The sequence below is a fragment of the Rhincodon typus genome, chromosome 16 (assembly GCF_021869965.1).
Source record: "Rhincodon typus isolate 14 chromosome 16, sRhiTyp1.1, whole genome shotgun sequence".
Taxonomy (NCBI): Eukaryota; Metazoa; Chordata; class Chondrichthyes; order Orectolobiformes; family Rhincodontidae; genus Rhincodon; species Rhincodon typus.
Window position 1 is genome coordinate 28,182,868 of NC_063347.1, and position 6,072 is coordinate 28,188,939.

The window sequence follows — 6,072 nt, forward strand, 5'->3', positions numbered from 1 at the left end:
GTGGTCCTTGAAAAACAAGAGCATCTGAGATGTTCAGGAGTGGAATGCCTCATCCTAGGAGCAGATGCAGCGGAGGCAAAGGAATTGGGAATAGGGGATGGCATTTTTGCGGGTTACTGGGTGGGAGGAGGTGTATTCTAGATAGCTGTGGGAGTTAGTGGGCTTGAAATGGATATCGGTTTCCAGGTGGTTGCCAGAGATGGAAACAGAGAGGTCCAGGAAGGAGAGAAAGGTATCAGAGATGATCCAGGTGAACTTAAGGTTGGGGTGGAAGGTGTTGGTGAAGTGGATGAACTGTTCGAGCGCCTCGTGGGAGCATGAGGCGGCGCCGACACGGAAGAGGGATTATTCAGCCTCTCCTTGTGGTTCAAACCCTTCCACCCTGGCAACATCCTTGTAAATCTTTTCTGAACCCTTTCAAGTTTCACAACATCTCTCCAATAGTAGGGAGACAAGAATTGAATGCAGTATTCCAAAAGTGGCCTAAGCAATGTCCTGTACAGCCGCAACATGACCTCCCAACTCCTATACTCAATGCACTGACCAATAAAAGCAAGCGTACCAAACACCTTCTTCACTACCCTATCTAACTGTGAGTACACCTTGAAGGAACTATGAACCTGCATCCCAAGGTCTCTTTGTTCAGCAAAACTCCCCAGGACCCTACCATTAAACGTCAAGTCCTGCCCTGATTTGCCTTAACAAAATGCAGCACCTCACATTTATCTAAATTAAACTCCATCTGCCACTCCTCAGCCCATTGGCCCATCTGATCACAGTCCTGTAGTACTCTGAGATACTCTTCTTCACTGTCCATTACACCACCTATTTTGCTGTTATCTGAAAACGTATTAACCACACCTCCTATATTCACATCCAAATCTTTTTATATAAAAGACAAAAGAAAGCAGTGGACCCAGCACCTATCCTTGCAGCACACTGCTGGTCACAGGCCTCCAGTCTGAAAAAGAATCCTCCACCACCCTCTGTCTCCTACCTTCAAGCCAATTTTGTATCCAAATAGCTAGTTCTTCCAGGATTCAATGCGATCTAACCTTGCCAACCAGTCTACCATGTGAAACCTTGTTCAACGCCTTGCTGAAATCCATGGAGACAACGTCCACCCGTATGGCTTTATTAATCCTCTTTGCCACTTCTTCAAAAAACTTAGTCATGTTAGTGATTCATGATTTCCCATGCACAGCGCCATGTTGACTATCTCTAAGCAGTCCTTGCCTTTCCAAACACGTGTAAATCCTGTCCCTCGGAATCCCCTCCAACAACTTACCCACCACGGATGTCAGGCTCACCGGTTTATAGTTCCCTGGCTTTTCCTTACCACATTTCTTGTATAACGGCACCACATTAGCCACCCTCCCAGTCTTCCAGCATGTCACCTGTAGCTATCAATGAAACAAATGTTCCTGAGGATTTATCCAGCTTTATGCGTTTTAAGACATCCAACACCTTCCCCTCTGTAATATGGACATTTTTCAAGATAACGCTATTTATTTGTCCACATACTCAAAAAGAAAATTTTCTTGTATACACTTAACAAATTCCTCTCTGTGGATTACTTCATAAAGTAAAATTTACCAAGTATAAACTATTTACTTACAAAATTTAAAAGAAGTATCACTTGAAGCTTATTTTTAAAAACGGAATGGGACACATTTTAAATTATTGATAAAACAGTTTACATTTCTAAGCTCAATATAGAGGAATGCATTGATGAATTCTTTCCTCTTTGTAAGAGTAAGATGCAATTGATGCTACATTGACTTTTTTCTGAAGATTTAAGAGTCTTAGTCATGCACTGTGGCCCCTAAAGAATGGCATACATGTTCAAGAATTTAATTTATATTAGGTTTAGATTCTGTCTCATGACCACTTTCAAACTTTGACATAATTTTATTATCCTGATCTACTTTTAATGAAAAAGTGTTTCTAAGGTGCTAACTAAACTCTTCTACACTCAGGTCTAAACATTCAATGAGTGTCATATTCTAAATTGTGGAGAAATGCCAATAGGCCCAATTGTAAGTGGCCCATTCTTTTCGAGTCAGCTATCACCATTATATTTTTGGGCTATATCCGCAACAGACCAAAAAATGCTTAAATGGTTCTTCCTGACAAAAAAAAAACCATGCACAAATTGTAGCTTAATTTATTAGCTGTTATATATCCATGAATCTGTAGTGGACATAACATGATTTATTAGTTGGAAGTCCTCCAAACATATTTTTTAATCATTAGTTTCTTCTTATTCAAAGGTTTGGCTTGCTGTAGAGAATTCATTGTCAGGTACAGAAAACATTATTGATCCTGTGCATGGTTTATGTTTATTTCCCAATATGACACATATCTCAGGAAACAAGATAAATTGAGAATGTTGTACAACAGTCACCAAGTCAGCATACAAAAATAACTGCATATCTACAAAATAGAAACCTAAGCAATGAACTAAATTACTGCCATTCAATATAAATACAGCAAGCTAAGATTGAGAAAAACTATGATTCGGAGCACTTCAAGGCGCAAATTAAGCTGGAGGTGAGATGCTAATTCACATTAACTAGTAAAAAGAAGTCCCACTGCAGGATTTGAGTACAAAAATCTACGCTGGCCCTGAATGTAACACCTAATGAGGTGGAACCTTTATCATAAGGTGTTGAACCGAGGCTTGATCTGCCCTCACAGGTGGACATAAAAGATGCCATGGTACTATTTTCAGGAAGAGCAGCATGTTATCCTTGATGTCATAGTCAACATTTATCCCTAAAATCAACATCACAAAAACAGATTATCCAATTATTATCATATCACTACTTGTTAACTCTGTTTCTCTTTCCAAAGATATTCTAGACTTGCTGAACATTGCCAGCATTTAGTTTGTATTATAGCAACTTGTCTTGTTCTCCTGATCAAGATTTCTCTTTATAGCAAGATCATCAAAAAAAAGATTAATTGGCCATTCACTTATTTCACAATTAGTTCAGCTTTACTGTGTGCAATTGGCCTCACGTTTGCTAACATACCAAATTATTTCACTTCAGTGTAATTAACTCGTTGGAATGTGCTTTGAGATATCATGAAGTGTATGAAAATTCTCTCTTATGGTACCCAATTGGAAATTATTTGTATGTGATCTTCCATAGTCTAAGGGATGCAAAGTTAAAAGGAAATAATGGTCAACTGGTTTAGCCGTTCACTGCCAAACCTAGTTGGAATATTTAAAAAGTTATTGCATCGTTCCAGCCTGTCAAAGCTGCAGAGCATTCCAAGATCTATCCTAAGCACAAAATTAACATCAGATTTATTTTACAAATAACCAAAGAACTGCAGATGCTGGAAATCAGAAACAGAAACAGCTAGAAAAAACATAGGTCTGGCAGCATCTGTGGATAGGAAGCAGAGCTAACATTTCAGGTGCAGTGACTCTTAGATCATAGTTCATAGAATCCCTTCAGTGTGGAAATAGGCCCTTCAGCCCAACAAGGCCACACCGACCCTCAGATCATCTTCAGAGCAGAACGGTCACTTCTGAACAAGAGTCACTGGGTACGAAATGCAAACCAAACTTTTTTTTGCTTAAGAAGTGTCTGCTTAAAACACTCTCCCTTCATCTCCAACCGTAAATGAAAGGAGATCATGGATATTTTTCACACTAAGATTTAACAATCTGAGAAGCCGCCTCTGCCTTTCCACGAGTCCACCTGGCCCAATGTCCTCTAATACTTCCTCTCTCCTGAATCCTGAACTCACACCTTTCTATAATCTCCCTCCTATTCCTCTTTATGCCTTTCCAGAGCTCCTTTGGCCAACAGTTCCAGCTCTCTTCGCTCTGTTCCCAGTAAATCACTGACCATGCAACTTCCTCTCCTGATCCCTATGTTCACGAGATAGTTAATGGATTTCTCTCATTAAATGAAGTTGCTCTCTTTAAATTTGCATTACCATACCCTGCTCAAAAAAATCAACCCCTGACCCCACTGTCCTTGTAAACTCCAGCACCAACATGAGTGGCATCGTGACTCAGTGGTCAGCACTGCCACCTCACAATGCCAGAGATCTAGGTTCAATTCCATTCTCAGGCAACTGTCTGCATGTTCTCCCTACATCTGCATGGGTTTCCTCCAGACACTCTGGTTTCTTCCCACAATCCGAAGATGCGCAGGTTAGGTGGACTGGCCATATTAAATTGTCCATAGTGTCCAGGCTGAGTGGATTAGCCATGAGAAATACAGGGATAGGAAAGGAGGGGGGTTGAATGGTCTTCAGAGGGTCAGTTTGGATTTGATGGACTGAATGGTCTGCTTCCACGCTGTAGGATTCAATGATGCCTTTCCTTTTCAAAATCCCTGAACGCATTGTTGCCTCCCAAATCCATTTTCAACTTGCCTAATATGCCATGTTTAAATCACCCTAATCAGGCTTTTACCCTTAGTATGATGTTGAAAATGGCACTTATTCAATGCAGCTGAGACAATAGGTGAACCTTTTGCCTTCATCCTCTCTACCTGCCTGCAGCTCACAAAGTGGTTCAGTACCTCCTCCTCCAATGTGTCTGAATTGCTGCCTGGCTGGATGTGAAGTCTCTCACCTGGTTTCATTCTTATCGATTTAATTAGAACCAGAGAATTACTTGCAGTGTTGTTGCTTCCTGCTCACACCTTAAGTGTTCACCAAAAATCTATCCTTTGACTTCTTCAATTTCTCAGCTTCATGGCTCCTTGTAGTAACATTACTCCAAAGAAAGGCGTTAGTTTTCACACGTACACTGAGAAAACCCAGCTGTTTCTCATCACAACCTCTCTTGACTCAACAATTGCTAGACCATCAGATCAGATCTAGCATGAGAAACTTCCTCCAATTATTAGGAAGCTTGGTCCTCAGCCCAAACTGTCTTTCCTTTCTATTCTTCCAGGCAGCTGTCTAAGATTACGCTAGCAGCCATGCTTGTCACATCTTCCCCAATGAGCTTCTGACCATACCACTGCATTATCACTGAGATCACCTATTTCCACCTCCATAACACTGCTGGTTTTGCCCAGTTGTCACCTCTATATTTGACTATTCAAATTTATTGCAGTTTCATACCTTGGGCTCTGTGTAAACTTACAATCATCGAAATGCTGCTGCCAATGATATAACCTGCATCAATGTCTCATATCATTTCTGTGCTGGCTGAACAACATGGATTTCCAGGCAAAGAATTTTAAACTTCTTACCCTTGTTTTCAAATCGCACCATGATCTTACACCTGTCTAATTCAGAAATCTCCACCAATCCTTTGTGATATATTTGCTCATCTGATTCTGTAATCTTCAACATCCCAATTTTAACTACTTGGTCATCGAAGGCTGCCCCTAGGCTGTAAGCTCTGAAAATTACTCCCTATACTGCTATGTTTTTCTATCTTGCTTACCTTCCTCAAGACACTCCTTGAAGCCTACTTCTTTGACCAAGTTTAGGGTAATTTGACCTAATCTCTTTGTCACATGTTTCATGCTTTGCTTTACAACACTCCTTCAAAGCATCTTGTGATGTTTTTGTCCATGAAAGGCTCTAAGTAAACATAAGCTGTGACTAAAGAACAGGCAAGCTGGTACAGTTTCAGTGTGAGTCATAGAGTTTTGGTAGAGTAGACAGTACTTGCTCCACGGAGTGTGAAACACTGACGTTTAGTAACAGGAGCACTTTGTAAACAGAGTGAAATCAGGAATGTGGTGCCAGTAGGAGTTAGCTGCAGAGAGGAGAGGAAGAACTTCTTTTATCATTTTTGTTTTACCTTCATTTGCTGCCGAGTGTTTTTCCTTGTCTCCAATCCGCAAAACTGTAAATTCCTATTGTTACCTGATGAGTTACTAATAAACTTATTAGGTAAATAAGATTAGACAGACATGGTAGGGCAGGTGCTGTGTCAGAACTGTGGGCATGTCTGCAGCTCGAGTAACTTTAAGTTGCTTAACTGAAGTCTGAGCTGCAAACATTGCAAGGGAACAAGGAGGGAAAGAGCTGCCAGCACACTTTGTTCCAGGAAGCAGTCACAACCCCTCAGGTTAAGTAGAG

The 6,072-nt window shown here is 40.7% G+C and overlaps 1 protein-coding gene across 2 annotated transcripts in view; it reads right to left on the reverse strand.

The window, feature by feature from the left end:
* LOC109925951 (ERC protein 2) overlaps positions 1–6,072 on the reverse strand; it is a 591,163-nt gene that overhangs the window by 49,857 nt on the left and 535,234 nt on the right. The gene's annotated exons all lie outside the window — the stretch shown is intronic.